General features: G+C 43.4%; 1 protein-coding gene across 1 annotated transcript in view; it reads left to right on the top strand.

Moving 5' to 3' along the window:
- The window catches only part of SKAP1 (src kinase associated phosphoprotein 1), a 382,276-nt gene that overhangs the window by 256,179 nt on the left and 104,757 nt on the right, over positions 1-21,340 (top strand). The gene's annotated exons all lie outside the window — the stretch shown is intronic.

Raw genomic sequence — 21,340 nt, 5'->3', positions numbered from 1 at the left:
GGGCACAGGCACCACACTGAGGAGAGCCTGGGCCTGTGTGTACTTAGGCGTTAACTTCTGTGCATGGAACTCTAGACATATATCTGATTCACAGGAGGAAACAAGGACTTTGTAACATGTGAACTGTCCCTTAGATTGCAAGCAGGGGCTCACGTGACTGAATCCAAAAATTTCCTCTGCCTAGCAAACTTCCACACCAGAGAGGATCTTTCTAGCCTAAACATCTCATTGACATGATAGTTATCTATATATAGAATTTTTTTTATGTATTGGAGGAGCATTCCATCATGGAAGACCCCCACACACACCTGAAGTGGAATAGTCCAGGTTTACCATCTCAGCAAGAGCTAGGTCAGAGCACAGGAATGAGAGAGAGATTTCACCTTTATCCATCCACACACTGACCTTTTGCTAGTCTCTTTATAAGTCAGTCAGATTTCTGCCCGCAAGCCCTTCCCGGTGACCGTAAATATGCCAAAGCAGCCAATGGAAGTACTTGATTTCCTACAGATGTGTTTTTAAAGACTTAAAACGCAGCCTCAGTGTCAGGATGGGAAGGCGTAAGATATTTATGATGTGATGCCCCCCCCCCTCCAGCTCTAATTGAATTCAAGTACATTTTCTGGACAAAAAAGCAAAAAGAAATGTGGCATTTGTTCCCACCTGCCTCTATGATCAGCATTTGTGGGACTTCCCCTGAAGAATTCACTGAGGCCTAACCCCTTGCTCTAAGGCAAGTGGATTTTAGTGAGGCTGTCCATGTTTGGAGTAATATTTGGATGTCACAATCTGTATATTCAGCTTGGATTGTGGCATCAATACAAAAACAACCTGGTAATAAAATCCAGGTTGATATCTCATAGATATCTACCTGCTGACAATCATGCTTATTTAAATGTAACCTTCCGTCTTTGAAGAGACTATTCTTAGGTGCATCGTAAAGCATCTTAATAAGCACCCGGGAATCTTCCCTTGCTTCAATTAAAGCACAGTCTCACCATTCACATATTCTTCTCCTGGAAAAGCTTATCACAAGACATGTCCAGCCAAAGAAAACCTGCCTTCTTCTCTGCTGTTAGCAGCTTTTCCAATGCTTTAAGAGTGATATTCTAGTCTTATGGTCCCTAGTATGGTGCCAACCAATTATGTTTCCTGGCACCCACTCCCTTCCTTCCTGCAGAATTTTTCCCCCAAAGCAAAGAGCCAGTCCTGACTTTCATTCCCCTCACTGAAGCAAGTGATACTTCATGGGTTCCTGTTGCTTGCAAGACTCTTCAAAATTTGTAAGAAGCCTTTTATCATACTGTTGGGCAAGCTCAGTGGCTTGGATTCCTCATTGATAAACAGCTAATGCATATAATGGGCATACTTGAGCCAGCCCTGCTTGAGGAGAGTGTACAGCATGGCTTGGTTCTTGTATCATGGGCTTATTTTCCGTGCTGTGTAACTCTGAGAGACATCTGTTGAGCGAGATGGTGGCAGTGCTCCATTCAACATGATATCACCTCACCATCCATTGCCTTTGGGCAGTAAAGCCTATCAAACATACAAGATTTCTAAAGTCAAAAGCAGTTTGCTTTGCTTGACCCAGGTCTGACCACTCCTGATTTGCACAGCAACTAGTTGTCTTCATTGCGCTTGTTGCTGCCTTAAGTTCCTCAAGAGTTTTTAGTGTTGGACTATAGTGGTTTAAATATCTTCATTAGTTCTTTCCCTGAATGATGGGTTTCATGTCACTAGAACAGGCCTCCTACCAAAACTTTGTGAAAGTTGCTTTCTTGCCAAAAGTTGATGGGGTTGTCAAACATATTCTAACTGGTTTTTAAGGAGTCCAATAACTTCTTTAGCATTGCCTCCTGAACCTTCTGTGGTAGTTTCTGCTTCAATGCCTCTTAAAATGTTTTCTTTTGATCTTTCACATTGAGGCAAGGCCACTGGTTCACTGCAGGCTTTCCTCTCTAAATTCTGAGGCTGCACTTTGATCTTGCTGCCGAAAAGGGGATGGAGCACATGTCAGGGTTGTCTGTTTGGATGCAAGTGGGAAGCAGGGAGGCAATCAAGTGGGTATTCAGGGATGGACAGTCTGAAAGCTCAGATAGGCTGGGTGACAGTTTGCTGAGAGTGAGAAACAGCCTTCCTCCCCCCGCCCCCACCTCCCAAAACCAAGTTCATAGGATTTAGTGGAACTCTAGTGTCCTCAGACTCCTACTTTGTTGAGAGTTACAATACCACCATCTGGCCATCAACAGTGATGGCACAGGAGAGCTTTTGCTCACATCCTATGGTGCCTTAACATCATGTCATAATTAGCAGTATGGTATGAGTAAGTGTGCCATATACTGGTTATGTCACCTCTCCAATTAATGGGAAGATGGACTAGTCCCCTTGAAACTTTGGGATAATATTTGCCTTCAAATAATGTAGTGAGGCAAGTCAAAGGGTGTAATTGTGAACTGCATGGAGAAAAGCTTTGCTAAAGAAATGGGACTGTAAAAAGCAGGGGGGGCAGAGTTTACACAATGCAGAGGAAATGTTTGTTCTAGGCACAAAGATAAGAGTGAGACATGACAAAGGTGTGTGATTGGGTGATGAGCTTATGGAAGAAGCTGAAAAATGTTTATTCCATAAGATTTTTTCTAAAATATTCTGCAAGTTTGGATAATAAATATTCTACATTCTAAATATATGGATAAATTGTTGGATCCAGTGTGAAATTTCTGGTTGCACTAGATCTCTTGCACAAGTGGAAATGCAAGGAGACTGTGGTAGCTCCTTGTGCTAAGTCAAACTTTTTGTATCCTTGCTTACGTTTCTACTGGTGTGAGATCTTGTACAGCCAGTTTCTGAGTACTTTAATATATAGGGAGGGAAGTGCTAAGTATTGCACAAGATTTTTTGCAAGTGAAACTGCAATTATGTTTCCACTTATGCATCGCTGAGCCAATGTCAATATTTAACAGTATTTTATTATGCAATGGTGCTTGGGTATTGGCACGCAGTAGCATTTGGTAGACTTTTATAATATGTATCAGTGTTTTACATTAGGTAGATATCTCAGGGGTCGCCTTTTTTTCCTTGTTGTGCGGCAGAAAGGCAGTCAGGGGTGCCTTGCCATCCCAAGAAGTTGGAGCAGGTGTTTTCCCACATAGTTGTGGCCACCTTTATATGGGTTCACTGACAGCAGTTCAGTGGGTGTAATTGTATCTGATAGGGGAGAGACTTGTCTTTTATGTAGCTATCCAAAGGCAGAGAAGTTCTGCCAGGAAAAAGGTGACAACCCTAGGCGTCCTGTACTCTAGTGCAGCTGTGTTGAAACAGTCAAATGTGAAGCAATTACAGAGTGGCTGTGAGAAAATTAAGCAACTTGTGTGTGTCTGCCTCCCCCTTCCCTCCTCCCCAGGGCTTCAGGGTAAAGGCTGAAAGTTGAAGAGTCCAGGCCTGTCAATCCCTTCTCTCAGCTTGTGAGGGTAAATGAAAATATTTGGATAAGCCAGGATATGGGGACCATCTTTATTTACAGAGTTGGGGACCTGCCGGCCTACACATCAAAAGCCCTCTGCGTTTCACTCAGTGCTGACCACCTCACTCCTCTTGTCTTTCAAGCAGTTGAAGACATTATTTGATGTTCCACTTGGGCTTGTTTACCTTAATTAAGGTGCTCAGATCCATCATCTATGACTTTCTGTGTCTCTCCCCTCCCCACTCCTGAAAGAGGCAGAAATGGTTTTAGGTAAAAGTGTTGGGGGGCTGTGCATGAGAATTGCCAATGCGCACATCTCATGCAGGCGTTGGCTGGTCCTCCTTTAAACTCCTTGCCCTTATTTTTTTGTTCTTGGGAAGATAAAACGTATACTTATTCTGTGTAGTCATGTGAGACGATTGAGTTTACTGACAACCCTTCCAAAATGTGATGACAAATGTGACTTTTTTGTCTGTAAAGAAGCACAAAAAGGAGTTCCCGTGCCGTTATGTTACTATATAACATTTGTATAGAGTTGGGGTATCCAAACATTTTGGTTTGAGGGCACGTTGAGGGAAACTGTTTAGCAAGACAACTCAAGTGGGGTTGTGGTCTGTATCTTTTCTTTATCATGTATACCCCAGCCACTCTAGGACTTGTAAAGGGGATAGAGTCTCTCTATAAATAAGCATATGTTACACGCATGGCTGTCTGTCCACTGCACTTCAGGCTCTCATGCTTACTTCCAGGCAGGCTGTTGCAGGTTTGGAGCTGACCTGGATACTTGGCAGCCCCTGATTTGATCACTCTTCACATGCCAGATGAAAAGGTCTGCAGGCCAGCAGTGGCCCTCAGGGCATAATTTGTGTGGCACTGATTTACAGCTTTCAGAATGAGTTTAAAATATGTATGTTATCTTGGTAATCTTTACAACAACCCTGTGTGATAGGTCATTATTATTATCCCCTTATTGCTAACAAGGAACTGGTGCCTAGCTACTTTCTAAATTCATGGCAGAAATTTGAACAGAACACTTCCTTGTTCATAGCCCAGTCCCTCCTGCCCTTCCTTCCAAACATGTCTATCATGCTTTGTCTTCTCCAAGCTGCAAGGACACAAATGATAACAGTCCAAGATGGCAAATTTAAAACACAGATTACACAAATTGGCCTGCCCTCAGTCAGAGCCCGTGTACATCTAACCCTGCTCAGATTCTGGAGGAAGGAGCGTAACGACAATACCAATCTATTGCACAGGTTATGCTACAAAATTATGCATAAAAATGAGGCTGTACAACTAGCCAGCTATAACAACATCCGTCGATGGTACTCCATCAGTGACAATTCCCAGGGTGTCCCGGTTGCTGGCTTTAACATTCAGGAATGGGTGTTCCACTGTGACGCCATAATGGATAGGCAGGCGATCTCCTATTCTAAATTCTCCCCATGGTTTAAACTTTTCAAGAAGGACCATGTTAGGGCACCCTATTTGGTCAACATCCTCCCTCACAACCTCAGGATAGCCTTTACCTCAGTTCAGTTCCAAACTATGCCCACAGCGCTGCTAGCTGGGTGCTATGCCAAAACACCTCAGGCCCTCCGCTACTGTATTTGTGGTGCTCACGTTGTGGAGGATTTACCACATTACCTACTATCCTGCCCACTTTATGCAGAGCCAAGGAATAAATTCCTAGAAGAGTTTTTAATTGGTTTAAATTCCTCTTCAGGCTCTGAGAAGTTGTTTTTTCTCCTGTCTGACACTGCTGCATTTGTTTCTTATAAAGTCTCTCTGTTCGTCTTAGCAGCCAAGAAAATCCGGGCTAGAGTTGTTTCCAGAGACAGCAATGGTTTTATCTCACTGGTATTTTCTGCCTAGATCATTTTAATCTTTTAATATTTGTACATATGTTTACATGCTAGAGTGTTTTATGTGTTTGGATTGTAACGGCCTTTGTCCACAAACAATAAACTTACCTTACCTTATCTTACAAAAATTACAAATTTGAAAGCACTTAACATTTAAAACACATACGCATAAAACACCAGGATTAGAATGAGGATTAAAATGAGTACAAGACATGTAACATGAATCAGACTGGGAGTTCTCCTGGGCCGGCTCATATTACACGTCTGACTGGAGACTCCCCTTAAAAATTGTTAGAGCCCCCAAATTATCTTTGGAGCATGGTGCAGTAGAAGGAGGGACTTGAGTCTTCTCCCACACACTGTTTTGGGCAGTAAATAACAGCTGTGAGATGGGCTGTTTGTCTCACTGACAGTTCAACATGCCTGCCCAGGACAAGTGGGCAGACATGTGGAACCAGCAGCAGGTTTAACAACCAGACCTATTTGCTGCTAAAAATGGCCAAGAGAGAACGCTGAAGTCCTTCCTTCCATCGCTCCATGTTCCAAAGACAATTTGGGGCCCCCAACAATTTTTAAGGTGAGTCTCCAGTCAGATGTGTAATACAGGTCAGGCCATGCATCTTTTATAACAGGGGCCTTTCATATCTTCCTCACTCACTTTGGCAGGCAGTTCCAAAGGGCTGGGCCCATCACAGAAAAAGTCTGTGATCTTACTGTAGCCGTACAGACAGTCCAAAGGGCATCCTGTGGAGAAGGCTATCTGAAGAACATAACAGGGAGTATAGATGCTATACCACTCTAGTTATCAGTGACTGGGCCCTCTACTTGTGAAACAGGCTGGCTGTGCCTTTCACCATCCAAGGACTGACCATGAAAACACACATGCACACACAAGAGCAGCTTCAGACAAGTGTTGATAAGGGGGTCTGTAATTGTGTTGTGTGTTTTCTATAAAGATGCACAAACTCAAAGTGCTTGTGTATTTCACCTGTGTGAAGGCAAAGCACGTCTAAATTGTATGCACTTGTTGTAAAAGTCCAAAGATGCTTTCAGACAATGCTTGATTTCTCAGATGGAGATAGAATGAGGGCTCAAACTTGACTGCAAGTTAAGACTCTTTGATCTCAATCTCTCACCTAATTCCTGGGAACTTTTATTAGAGATAAAGCCTTTCCTACACTGATGATCTTGTTGTCTCAAACAAATGTTTGCTTCCATTGTTCCTTTTCTTTTCTTCCCCCAATTCTGCAGTCCAAGTTTCACTAGGAAGCTGTACTGTTAGATTCAAATGTTATTCTTTCTTGCAATCTGCTTACCGATTGGCTGATGTTATCCTGTTTCGTAATCTGCCTACTGCTTGACTGAAAAGCATTTATCAAACTTGCAATCTGCCTTGCGTCCTAGCGAGAAAGGGAGACTATGAATGAAAATAGTAATAATAATGAAAATAATAATAATAAAATAATAATAATCAAGTGTATATGCTCTTGAAGGTAAAAATCACATTTTAGGGCTGAGACATAGTAGAGAGAACAGATGAGCACCAGCTGATATTTAGCCCTGAACATGGAACCAATTCACATGCACACATGAGAAGGAGGGCAGAAATAGCTACATCAGTGCTTAGTTCTTGAGGCCCCTTCTTACATGCCCATGGTAAGGCCAATTGCCACCTTGAGGTCAGGTAGCAATTTTACCCAGGCCAGTTTGGCTAGGGATCCTGACAGTGTTTTGCCATCTTCTGGGCATGGAGTAAGCGTCACTGGGTGTGTGCTTGCGGGGGGAGGGGGAGGTATTTGTGAAGTTCCTGCATTGTGCAGGGGGTTGGACTAGAAGAGTCTCTAGAGGTCCCTTCCAACCCTATGATTCTATGTTTGAGTATGCTGAGAAGTGGACTTTCTATGAAGTGGTCATGAAGTTGCTTTGTAACATGCTAAGTCCCACAAGTTTAAAGTGGTCTGGCCTTCTAATCACAACCTAAAATCCTAACAGTGATCTATCATCAAAAGATACGTGCTTTAAAAAAAGTGTTTGGTCACTTTCCTCATAATTTTTAGGTTTGCTCTCATTTCTTTTCTATTTCAAAATTCTAGTACTTGCCTTTCCCCACTTTGTTGATTTCATAATTCAAAAAAGAAACCATGGAGTGCAGTGCCAGAAGGAGGCAAGTAGAAACACCTACTTCATTTATCTGTAAAGGGTTTGTTATGATTCTGTCCTTAACAGATAAACTGCACTTAGCACAAATCTCACACTCTACTAATGGAAAGCCCTTTTATCTAAGAGCTACATATTGCCCAACACCAGGGCTTGTGATCCCCTCCTCTCCCACACAAAGATCACGGTACTCTTTCTTCCTTGGGTGGAATGGGGGGATATGATTCAGAGGAAGTTTACTTGACTTCCCAGCTGTGGTGTGGCTTTATGCCAAGCTTGCTAAAGCAAAGGAAGAAGCAGGTGTAGAATGGAAACTATAGAGATAAGTGTGAAACCTATACTTAGGCCGATTCCAGACGGCCCTCTGCATTCCGAAACGTCGCGCGTCATCGCGCGGAAAACACGAAATATCGTGTTTTCTCACACGAGTTTTGCGTGACCTTGCGCAAAACTCGCGTGAGAAAACGCGATATTTCATGTTTTCCGTGCGACGACGCGCGACGTTTTGGAATGCAGAGGGCCATCTGGAATCGGCCATGGTATCATCCCACCCACGGCTTTTTTTCTGGGAAAAGAGGTGGTGGAACTCAGTGGGTTGCCCTCAGAGAAAATGGTCACATGGCTGGTGGCCCCGCCCCCTGATCTCCAGACAGAGGGAAGTTGAGATTGCCCTCCGCGCCGCTCAGTGGCGCATAAGGCAATCTAAACTCCCCTCTGTCTGGAGATCAGGGGGCGGGGCCATCAGCCATGTGACCATTTTCAAGAGGTTCCAGAACTCCGTTCCCCTGCATTCCCCCTGAAAGAAAGCCCTGATCCCACCTATAGAGTACCTATACTGTCAGAAAGATGCAGGAATATAATGGGGAAAGGAGAGTTTCAGCTGCTCTAAACTGATGTGCTACACATAGGATTCCAGGTTCAATCAAGAATTTACAACAAAGGACGCTCGCAGACTCACCACAAGCTGTAGGCTGGGGGGATGAGGTGAAGGTCGGCTGCAGAACAGAAGGAGCCTACCAGGAGACCTTCTTCCACATGCAGCAGCATGGTCAGCGCCATTCTCAACCATTGACGGCAGGAGCAGGATGTTTCCCTGCCTACCCACACTTTGTTTGGGGGCTGGTGGTGTGGCCCATCACAACTTTAGCTGGTTAGGCAGTTTTGAGTCATTGGGTCGTATCCTAGGGGGGTGAGCAGTTCAAAACGGGCAGCTCACTTCTGCGGCCAAAAGGAGTGGCAAGAGCCGTCCAGCAGCTTTTGGCGGCAGAGCATCACTTGCCATCCAACAGTTGCCAGCATCATGGCTGGAGGAACAACACATCGAACAGCAAAGGGCCTTTCGATGCCGGTGATCCGCTGCCCTATGCCTTGCCAATGCTTTAAAGGGCTGTAATCAACCAAACGGGAAGTGTCTGTGTATCATTCGATGGGACCCCAGCTGGCCCACAGCACGTAAGTTGCAACTGGAAAGCTACTCCGTGTGAGAGTCGACAGTGACTACATCCACATAGAATACTCCAGCAGCAACAGCAAGAAGCACAGGAACAGCTTCCACATGTACCCTTTTCCTGTACCACTCACTGCTGCAACTGGTCAATGCCCTTGTTCCTCCCCCTTTTCCCCTGGCACATCTGTGCAAAATGCATGTGCAGCAGTGATTGCACTGGGTTTCCCCATGACCCTAAGCTCTCCCTTTCCCTTTACTTTCCATATTGAGCCACACAGTAGCAGTACAATGGGGATCAGCAGGGAAAGAGGAGCAGGAATGGCTGATATTTGTGAGTTGCTCTGCACCATTTTTAGCTCCTCCCACCTGCACATAATGGCAATGGAAGGATCCCACTCTCCCACTGCAGTCTATTGAGCCTCCTGAAATTTTGTTTCTGGGATGTGGACCCTCAGAAAAAGCATAACAAGAGGTCTGTATTGGGAGAGGGAATTGGTGGAAATCATCATCTCCAATTCCAAAAACAGCCTCATTGCTGAACAGCTGCATCCCAGTGTTTATTTTGTTGTCCTTTTGTTGTTTTTATGAACTTATTTATGACTGTTTTCCTGATTTGTAATACAATTGTAGCACCAGCTATCCAGTGTGGACTGGAAAAGTGCTATTTAGGAAGTTGGTCAAGTTGGTAGTGATGAGTGTTTGTGTGCCCTGTGATTTTCCTTTCCCCATTACTTTAAAAGTGTTCATGTCTGCCCCACACTAGTCCAAAGTGCATCCTCAGTCCATCAGGGTCCAAGAAGCAGTATGGATGCCTGTTGTATAGGCACCACGGGAACTCTTTCCCTTTCCTGAGTCCTTGACAGCTACTGCTTCTTCCTGTCTTTGTCATTGTACTTGTGCAAGAAGAACCCTGGCCAACCTCTGCCTGCACCATCCATTCCTAACCTCTACTCTTCTGGAGAGGAGGAGCAGAAGCGAACGAGCACATTAGAGCACATTCACACATGCTCCCTCCCATTGTACCTTGAGGCAACAGTGCAGTTCAGCCTGGGGTCATGTTTACAGCATTTGCTAGCCAGCTAACTTTTGGTTGTTGTGGGTTTTCTGGGCTGTATTGCCGTGGTCTTGGCATTGTAGTTCCTGACGTTTCGCCAGCAGCTGTGTCTGGCATCTTCAGAGGTGTAGCACCAAAAGACAGAGATCTCTCAGTGTTACAGTGTGGAAAAGATGTTGGCAGGTCATTTGTGTCTACTCAGGAGGGGTGGGGTTGAGCTGAGTCATCCTGTAAGAGTTTCCCAGGGTGTGGAATGCTAATGGCGGGAGGCTTCACTGTATACAGCATTCCACACCCTGGGAAACTCTTACAGGATGACTCAGCTCAACCCCACCCCTCCTGAGTAGACACAAATGACCTGCCAACATCTTTTCCACACTGTGACACTGAGAGATCTCTGTCTTTTGGTGCTACACCTCTGAAGATGCCAGCCACAGCTGCTGGTGAAACGTCAGGAACTACAATGCCAAGACCATGGCAATACAGCCCGGAAAACCCACAACAACCATCGTTCTCCAGCTGTGAAAGCCTTTGACAATACAGCTAACTTTTATTTATGTATTGAAATATTTACACCTCACCATTTGTGGAAGACTGAAGGTAACTTACAAAGACATTTCTAGGCTGCAAAGACAAAGCAGATGCAGCCATGCCTTTCATGTGCCCAGCCTTTGAATTGTTTTTGTGCCTGTTCTTCCTCTTTCTTAAACCTGAGTTATGCTACTTCATTTTTATAAAGAGCTCGGGATTAATTTTGCAACTGGCTATGGACCAAACTGCTTGCAATACTGGATCTCCCAGTATGTAATTTAAGCTTTAAAAGTGATTGAGGGGATGGATGTGGCTCAAGTGGGCCTGACATTAGAGTAGAGAGGATACATTTTCACACATCATTTCTACAAGAGAGGTGCCACCCCTCCACTGGCATTTGACCTCATGACTGGGGGATCTGCAGGGACTTGTGGGGACATGCATTTTTGTCCCCTCTGTGATAAGTTGCTTCCCTGCCCACTGGCCAGGTGATGGTGGGGGCTGGAGCAGAAAGCATATCTGGGACACTTTCAGGTCCAAGCACAGACCTCTAAGCAGTAGGACCAGCACTGACTGGTAGAGGGAGACTTGGAGAAGAAAGCAGGTTGCGATCTCATGACATTTATGCTATTTCATTTGGCAATTTGTTCGCGTTCTTTGGGGGAGGTTGCTTGTTTAGGGGATTTTTGCAAAACTGGGAGTCTCATTGTGTGGATTTTAAAAATTTATTCTCTGGGACTATGTTCAGAATTAGATTTATAGGGTAGATCCAGATTAAATTGGCAGTTTCCACCAATTCCTCCTTCCTACTGCAGAGATCCATTTCTTGCCATTCCCACAGTACCGATCCCCCTGGTGTAGCATTTTGTAGAGATCAGTGATCTGCAGTGGGAGGGAAAGGGGAGGCAGAAAATCTCCATTCTTCCATTGAAAAAATTAGTCTGGATGCAACCAACAGATAGGGGGAAAACAGAGGTGCACTAAGCAGTGCAGAAAGGGTGCAAGGAAGTTAACACTTCCCTTTCCTTGTGCCATATCCTTGGTTCAAATTAGAAAATGTAAGGTGAAAATGTAAGGTCCAAACTGCTGTTATACACTGCTGGTCTCCATCTACACCTGTTGTAATTTACTTCATTTATATGGTTAATTATGACTTAACTATATATATTTTTGTGGTGGTTGTTTTAAAATGTTGTAATCCTCTTTGAATGTCATGGAAAGTGGGCTACAAATAATTAAAGAAGGTGCACCAAACAAGTGTGGTACCATGAAATCCAGTTAGCTGCTCATATATTAGGTAGAAAACACTGTTTCCAGCTCAATGGTTTCTGCTTCTCCAAAGTGGAACCAACTTGTTGGATGGCTTATGTACAAATGCAGGTGCTGGGGAAACAGTTGTCTTTTTTGTAAAATGGTAAAAGAAAAAAAATCTTTTTTTTAAAGACAGGGAGAATATTTTCGCAAGAAGTACGGAATATTTGCTGTCTTCTCACAAGAGTTCTTGACACTCGGGTAGATGGAGGAGGGCTGGGGTATACATCTGATATGAGGCATGAGCCAATGCAAAGGTGAGGTCAGAAGCAGGCATCGTTCATCCGCTCTTCTGTGCTCTGGATCATCCCTTGGGCAAGTAGAGCCAAGATGCCTCAAATAGCAGAGGTCACCTAAGTGACATCGCTAGAGGTAAAAGAGCTAAGCCCCCTCAACCTACAGGCCAGATGGCCCCTATATATCTTCATATTACCATTGTTTCCACTTGAAAGATGACTCTCTGTTTTGTTACACCTTTTGACTTTTCCGCCTGTCTCCCAACCCCACTTCACTTAAATTGCTTTCATTTGTTGACACGATCAGGAAGAATTATGTTAAGTTGACTATTATAAAGTCTAAGAGTTGGACAGGAGAAGTTAAAATAAGATGAGCCTAGCTGGAAGTTCTGTTTCCTAATTCCATGTTTGGGGAGCAGGGATTGAAGCAGAGTGTGATTACTTAGGACCAATCTTCATGCTACAAAATCCTTGTGTTTGCTAGGGGAGAACAGGAGGTATTGGTATCAGACAAGAAATGGTAGTTTCATGCCTCCCAGGCACATACCACCCCTTTTCTGCTTACAACCCCTGTGGAGCTGCTATTGGTTCCATTGTATAAATTACTGATAGTAAGCAGGGTTTTTTTCTGGGAAAAGAGGTGGTGGAACTCTCAAGAGGGAAATGAGGAAAAAATACACAGGATTCTTTGAAATAATATTATTTTCAAGCACTATTGCCAAGTATTTTCAAGAGGTTCCGGAACTCCGTTTCACCGCGTTCCCCCTGAAAAAAAGCCCTGGTAGTAAGTAACAGGATTTTAGAAAGGAACAAATAGTGGAGTCACAGGGCAGTTTGAGGGTGTGTGTGTGGAGAGACTGAAGCAGCTTCTCCTCTTGAGTTACCAGCTCCAGTTTACCAAATTCCTGGAGATTTGGAGGTGGAGCATGGGGAGGGTGGTGTTTGAGGAGGGAAGGGATCTCAGTGGGGTATAATGTCATAGAATCTCTTCTCAAAATCAGCCATTTTCTCCAGGGGAGCTGATCCTTGCCATCTGGAGATCAGTTGTAATTCCAGGAGATCTCCCCACTTGGAGGGTGGCAACCCTATAGAGGACATGAGCAGCAAGGTACATGTCTAGAGGGTCTAAAAGTGTTGTATGGTAATTTGCAGCACAGAGCTTAAATTGGGATTCATTATGGTGAGGCAGTTTAGCAAGGCCAAGAACATACAAGGAAAGACAGGTACAGAATAGGGTTCCTAGGTGCCGGCTGGTGGCGAACAAACTCCTGGGGGTTTGCCAGCTTGCCCGCCAACTTACCAGCGGTTGGCAGGTGGTGGCAAGCTCCCAGAGGTTGCCCACCACCGGCAGGCACCTCAGGAATGCACACCGTGCGGGTGTTCCCAACAGGCGTGGCAACATCACTTCCAGAAATGATGTTGTTGCGCCGGCCACTGGAGCATTCCTGCGCTTCATTTGGGTCCCAAATGGGCTGAAACGGCTCCACATGGAGCACGGGAGCATTACCGTGGCCAGAGCAATGACGTCACTTTCAGAAGTGATGTCATTGTGCTGGCACCAGAGCGCACACGCACTTTGCACTTGTGCAAAAAGGACCTCACCGCTGGCACGAGGTTAAGTGCCAGGTCCCCCTCCCCCCGCTGGGACCTGGCAGCCCTAGTACGGAAGGCAGGAGTTTGTAGGTCATGTGGCATAGGGAAGTGACCTTGTCTTGATTTGTTAGGGCCTCTTCACACTTTTACATGTTAGGAATATCTTGGCAAGTGAGACAAATGCAATCTGTAGTGTTTTATGGTGGGTGGTTTACAGCATGTGTTTGATATATATCTACTGTGCAGGGAGCTCCCGCTTGGTCACAGATCCTTACACTGTGGGCTCATATTGGAAGTTTCCAAAAGCATTGTGCAAAGAGGTCCTTTGTAGTGAGTAACCAATCTTGGCACAGAACATTTTATATAAGGCTCTCAGCCAATGGGATGACACTGCGGTGGTATGCTAGCCAACTGGGGCTTGAGTAGTCCCTGATGGAATGGGTCTTTCCTTCCCCAGGCCTCCTACAGAGGCTGAGTCTTATCTCTCTAGGCCCAAAGGACCCCTAAGTCTCAGGCCTGCAGGTGCTGGCAGCAAATTTTCAGTCCAAAGACATCCTGAAGTGAGCCAGTGTGTCGGCCGTGTCACCACACAGCTTGCCCATATGTTATTACTTATACATCAACTCTCCCTGAGTAATGGCCTACAGGCCGAGGCAAAACCAGCTTTCGTCAAGCATATATTTCAGCGATGTTTAAATAAGCCCATCGAGACTCGCGTCGCGTGAACTTTTCTCTCCCATCCGTCTGCTCCAAGCCGCCTGTGGAACAAAATGAATAGAGGGTAAGGGAGGCAAGGGGGGAGGTGCTTTTGAGCCTTCCTCAGTCCCCCGGAAAATGAGCTAGTCTGCTTTAACAATAAATGGTGGCCAGTTCGCAAGCACACATGACCGGTCTAGTGAAGATTGAGCAAAGTAAGTTGAGCTTAATGAAGTTCTGCGTCTTCTGGACAGGAAAGGACGGATGTTTTATAACTGTTTATTGGAGTTAATGGTAATAAATTCCTCACTTATGACGCATTAACTTTAATGTTTTCATTATGAGGTGATATAGGGTTTGCCTTTTAACATAGTAAATCATGTTGTCCCGGTAGCACAGCGGGTTGAAAGGCTGACATAATGTTATGTTTGGGGGGAGAGGAGAGAAGAAACAAGAGAATGGAGGATATTCATCATTGAAAATTTTTTGATTCCCTCCTTCCCCCAGTCTTAAACTCCTTGGCAGAACAGGCAGACATACCAACAGGACAAACAGATTAGAGGACTTTTAAGTTGGAGTTGTGAAGCCTTTTGTGAAGGCCTTGTTTCCATAGCAACTTCTCAACTGTTCTTGGTGTTCAAGCTTTCTTTTTGTTTTTTTCCTCCCTTCTTTTCTTCTTTGTTCAAGTGTTCGTCCTTAGCTAATGAGCTGTGCAAATAGGCATTGAAATGTGGAGCCAACAGTGGACATTTTCAGAGTTAGTGGCTACCCATCCACCTTTCTGTTAGAAGAAAGTTCTCTCCGCTCTCCAGGTTTGTTTTGTTTTTTAACATGCATCAAGATATTTTGTCAAGAAACTAAAGAAATCAATGCTTGTAGAGTCTTAGGACCCATTCCAGGAATGGGAAGTCTCAAGAATGGAAGCTTCCAAAAAATTGAAGCCACCTGAAGTCACCCATGACAGCATGGTTGCCAGACATGGGATACTGTGGGCAGGGAAATGGGGGGGGCAGCCATCAGTGATGGCATGATGCCACTTCTAGTTTTAGTGATGTCACACCTCCCTAGGAATCACAAAAAACTCTCTGGTAAAATGATATCGTTTTCAGAAATTCCTGGAGAGGCATACCATCACTTCCTGGTTTCCTTAGAAGTGACATCACACTTGTGATGATTTCCTGGTTTCCCAACAGCCATTTTTTAAAAAGTATTTTTTCTGAGCAACAATGGAAAATGAGATCTGGTGGGACAGGGGAACCCCTGCTCCAGCTGGGGGACTAGCAACTCTACATGCCAGGAAGGCAAAATGTAACTAGTATGTAGGTGTTCTTGATGTTCTACTTCCTCTTTTGGTGGATCTATTTGTATGTTGTTTAAAAATTACCAAAGGAGACAAGATTTGGTCTCGCCACTATTCAAAGACCACCATCCCCATTTCCCCCAGCCGTGATCTTTTCATCATGTGTAAGTGGCGATGGGCCTGGATAAGGAAGTCAGTTTAGTCTCCAGCTGTATCCAAATCTGACCCCAGACAAGATCTCCTACCTTCCTAGCCATATCCCTTCCACACATAGCCATATCCCTTCCACACACATATATAGTCAGATATTCTCTCTTGTTCATTAAAATCTCTTAAGAGTCCCAGCTTCTTCATTCTATTATATATACATGCTGAGGGAACTTCCTTGCCCTGTGTGGCATTAACTGCTTTAAAACTTCCCTTCCATTTGGGCCAATGTCAGAATCCAAGAAAGAAACCAACCAACCAACCAACAAGTTCCAAGACTTGTTGATTTCCAGCATTTGTTTATGATGATCTTCAAGGGTTACTGATGGTGAACGTGCTAATGTAAAAGTGCTTCTTTATTTTAAAAGTTTAAATGAAAATTTTAAGATGAACAAAGATCTACATACCATAGCATTCTCTTCTCATATTACAGTCTGGGGCAGTAGGGGGGAGCTCTAATGAACTTGTTGCAGAATCCCATGTGTATCCCAGGAAACACCTGTATTTTCCCAAATAGCAGCCCTTGGGACTTTTTCAGGTTGGGAAAATGGCGCAAGGGTTCATGTAACATGAATTTTTTGTTTAACTGATGCCTGGGTCTTCTCCAAACTGTAAGATGATAATGTTGGGATAGAAAATCCAGCACAATTAATTTTTTGAATTCTAACTTTCTTCCATTTGCTTGTACATGCATCTTCAAACACTAATGAGGCATAACTCAAGAATGGATCTCTATAACAAGTTGTTGGTCAAAAGTTTATGACAGCTGTTAATTTGGGGCAGCTTCACACAGATTGGTTCTGTGATCTCAGGCCATTTCATTCAGCCTTGGTTGCTTCTGTGACATCCTTGCCTTGTGCAAGCAAATTTCTGGACACCATAATCTATAGGGAGGAAAGCACCAGAAGTTGCATAAGATTTTGTGCAAGTGGAACTGCAGTAAGTCCGTTTTTTGTTTGAGCTGAATCCAAGCCAAAGTCAGGCAGTTCAGCAAGTGCTTTTATTGGCTCAGGGACTGTGCTACTTCATTGTTGCACACTAAAGTAGCTGAATGCAGTGTTTTGAAAAAATCCACATTAGAAAATAATTTAAATTTGCATTCCCTCTCTGCCCTAATAACAGTACTGTAACAAGCTCCTTAATCACTTTCTGATCTCATTTTCTTTTTGCAGTCCCACAAGTTGCTGTTTAATTTTAATTGATCTGTCAGTCATGCTATTTCTCCATTTTGCACAAAACAGAACTGCAAATTGTTACGTAAACTTCCACATGCAAGCAAAAAAATTTTTTTTTTAATTATGAACTCATGCTTTTTCTACCACTACCACCGTTTATATAATTGGCCCTTTAATGAAACATTTGTTTCCTCTTCACAATCCTAAACTGCTTAAAAATGATCAGGGCAGAGACAATATTGTATGGCGTTTTAAAATGACTATGCAACCACGAAATGGCAGGGCATAACTGGCCATGTCACCATGTCAGTCATTCCTCCTGCCAGGTACATTGATACTGCTTTACCAAGCCACACTGGACAAGTTAGCACTACAATACTTTTCAGAGGCAAAGATATCACCACGATCCAGGCCTGAAAAATAACAGAATGACAACACAGAATGCACTAGGATGCCATAGATAGAGTAGCTTCTTTATAACAACAAGAGCAAATAATTGCAATTTCAAACCAAAAAAAGCTAATATGGAGATAATTGTGTCCTCACATGACAGGGCAGGGGTTATGTTTCTTAAGGATTTTTCTATTATTGTTCTCGTTATTATTCTATAATAATTTCTAAACAGAGCCATATAAATTTACATTTGTTACTTATTGCATGGAATCCAGTTGTCTTCACTGAGGATCAGCACTTGCAAAGATACCTGAGCATTCATACCAGTATTTTGCACCGATTTTATATTTCCCATCATACCATAGCGATAGCAGCTTTTGCCTTCTGCAATGTTGTTGAGCAAGTATGATGACTTTAGTTAGATTTTTGTCTGGTGGTATGAATAATGAGGGGCAGCACAGCTCTTCCTCTCCCTCCTCATGATTTTCCACATTGTATTGTCGAAGGCTTTCACGGCCGGAGAACGATGGTTGTTGTGGGTTTTCCGGGCTGTATTGCCGTGGTCTTGGCATTGTAGTTCCTGACGTTTCGCCAGCAGCTGTGGCTGGCATCTTCAGAGGTGTAGCACCAAAAGCTTTTGGTGCTACACCTCTGAAGATGCCAGCCACAGCTGCTGGCGAAACGTCAGGAACTACAATGCCAAGACCACGGCAATACAGCCCGGAAAACCCACAACAACCATTTTCCACATTGCTTAAGAATTTGCTCAGCTATGGGCAGTGAGTATATTGGCTTAATTCTAGAATTTGTCCATAGCATTACCAGCCCAAAACAGCCCACAAAGCAGCTTATAACTTACAAAAAACACAGACAGAATGATAAATCCACAATAAAAATTAAGAGTTGCAATTAAAACAATAAAATATCATGCCAGGTCCATAAAATATTTAAAACACTGAAGAAAACATCCTCCCTCTCCCTCCAGTGACTCCCAGAGCCTTCCTGAACAAGTCACTAAAAAAAACCTTGGTGGAGTTTCACTGTCTATGACCAACAGGGTGCTGCTGATCATGAATTCGGCCATATCTGTCCCACTTTGGTGCTGCCAGAGCGCAGTGGCTGGAGTGGTGGATTTGAGGGGGTCGGGCTGTACATGATGTTTCTTCAACAGGGGGCCACCAAACAGTAGAGCAGGGGGCAACTTTGGTGGAGAAGCAGTGGACATTCCTCTGTCTGCTATCCCCTACAAATGTTTTCCCTGACTTTTCTCCCAAACAGGCTCCAAGACTATACTTGGAGACTATAGATAATTCTGGGATGGGGCAACAGTTACAGGAAATAATGGTGGGCATACAACAGTGCTACTCTGAAAGAGCCACATTCACAATTATTGCCAACCAAAAGAGCCACATGGCATTTGTATGCCTATATATAACACTACCAAGCACACACATACTACAATATTAAATACAACTGTTAACATGACCAAATACATTTTCAGTGCAACAGGCCTAAATTTCTCTAACATATTGATTGCACACAAAACAAATCACCGTAAACCAAAATTAGAAGAGGAGTCAAAGGTGACATTTGAAAGAGCCATATGTGGCTTTTGAGCCTCAGAATGAGTACTACTAGCATAAAGGTGCACTATATCCTCCATCCCTAGCTACTGTCCCATTGGAAATTGCCTGCCCACTCGGATGAAGATGAGGATGATGATAACGATAACCACCCTTCTGGACAGATTAGTGCCCCACTCAGAGCAGTTTAAAAGGTCAGTAAAGCTAGGGAGCTGGGGCTGAGAAGAGTGGCATACCCAAGGCGACCTGCAAAGTTCACGGCAGAAGTAAGAGTTAAACTACTCACACCAAACTTACAGTTTTACTGTGTTTCTTGTAGAGAAAAGTAGCAATTTGAACCAGTTTGAGTTATAGATATGCCCTTGTCGGTTGATGCATACTGCGGAGGAGGGGTATGTGATGGTACAAGAAAGAAGACTGCTTTTTGCACTTTTCTTGTTTGAACCTGGTGTGCAGATGGATTCATTAGAGACAACTTTCCTCTGAATAAGAGGAGGAATTGGCAGTCTCTAAGCCTTGTAGGACTTTCTAGATCAGATCCACACTTTTAATTTACATGAGAGCCAATAGAGAGCCAATACAAATGATGAGCACTAATCTACTATACTCCTCAAGGAGGGAGGCTATTGCATTTTGCACTGGCTGAAACTTCCAAAAAGAATTAGTGCTATGGATAAAGGGTGTGATAGTAGCCTGGCTTCAGGGCCGCCATATAAAAGGCTGCAGTTTCCTTGCCAGGTGTAGTTAGTATAAAACAGTCCTTGCTTGGGCTTCTAGGTACAGCACCAGATGGACCATGCTGTGACCTGTTGCAAAGTTGGGTGAGACAATGTTACCTGCATTGGCCCTGCAGACTGCTCTGAACTGCCCTGTAGATTACCTAACATTTGGTACAAACTCTAAACAAGTGATGTGTGGCTTGTTGAATTCAGATGCATTGAATCAGCATAACGGAACGCTAGCAAATAGTTGTGTATTTCAGTATTTCTGAAATATTTCTAGGGCTTTTGTTAAACTCAGATAGTAGCATATAATTTAAAAAAAAATAGCAAAAGTTCTATTTGAAGGTACACTTAGAAATGCAAAACACGAAGTCCTGGTGATAAATCTGTCACCTGAATATGATTTGCTACCATCGATTCTCACACCAGCATTGACTTGATGTAGTTAACTTCGTGTTGATGCCCACAATTTCTGGATTTCTGCTTACTAGCATCTTACAAAAATGTCCACATAAAATATTTCTGCCTGATCTTTTTTCATGCACTTCTCTTTCTTTGGGGAACAATGCAATAAAATTAACTTTTATGTAGGATCAATTTCAGGTGATCCATATGCTGACAACTGCGTTACAGTTTAACCTCTCTCTCTCTCACACACACGCACGCACGCACGCACGCACACACACACACACACACACTCCTTACTTGTTTCTTTTGAAATATTTCCTTATGTTGTTCTCTCCATAATCTCAAGGTATTGAAAAGTCACTCACAATAGTAGGTAAAAGAACTGTAACAACACTTGGAACAGGGCAGGCTCCTAAAGGTTATATCAAAAAAAAGCTGACAGTAAAGAAGCTTTAGAACTAATAACTATGACATTTTGACCTTTTAACTAAAATTTGTTGCTTTGCCCTCCTCTATTTTTAGCAGAGCATTGAAAGATAGCCAGTGTAACACCAGCTTTTTAAAAAAATTAAGGAAATTATAGATTCATTGAAACTAAACAGTCCTTCAGAAATTGGTTTTTAAAATTATTAAAAGTAGAGGGTGCCTTTTTGAGCAATAATAATCTGCAAGGTGAATTTTCCCCTCAACCAATTTTATCAAATTCTTTGTATGTCAGCCAATATGTAAATTTAGTTAGTTAGTTATAGTCTTTATTGTTAAAGCCTTTCTTTCTTGCTGAGATTCTAGGTGAAATTATGAAAAAGACTGTAATCAAACAACATAAGACATCCAATGAACAATGCAATAGAACTCAGATTACAGAATTAGAAACAATGGAAACAGAAAACACTCTAAGGCAAGACAATAGAGGCATAACAATACAGAAAGCAGGGTACAAAGATAGAAGACAAAGCAGTAAAAGCAAGATGATACATACAGTATGACCTGTGATTAACTACAATCCTATTCCCTTATAAAATCATTCCTTTACACTATAGTGCTAAACCCTTTGAAAGAAAAATGCTCTCCTGAACATTTGTGTTTTGCGCAGTCTGTGGAAGCTGTAGTATAGAAAGAAACTGGGTGAGATTGAGTAGGAAAGCTGACTAGATTGTGGTTGCCACCCTCCTGGTGGGGCCTGGAGATCTCTCAGAATTAAA

Source organism: Eublepharis macularius, chromosome 12, assembly GCF_028583425.1.
Source record: "Eublepharis macularius isolate TG4126 chromosome 12, MPM_Emac_v1.0, whole genome shotgun sequence".
NCBI classification, from domain to species: domain Eukaryota; kingdom Metazoa; phylum Chordata; class Lepidosauria; order Squamata; family Eublepharidae; genus Eublepharis; species Eublepharis macularius.
The sequence above is the reverse complement of the archived record's forward strand: the minus strand, read 5'-3'. Positions and strand labels throughout refer to the sequence as shown.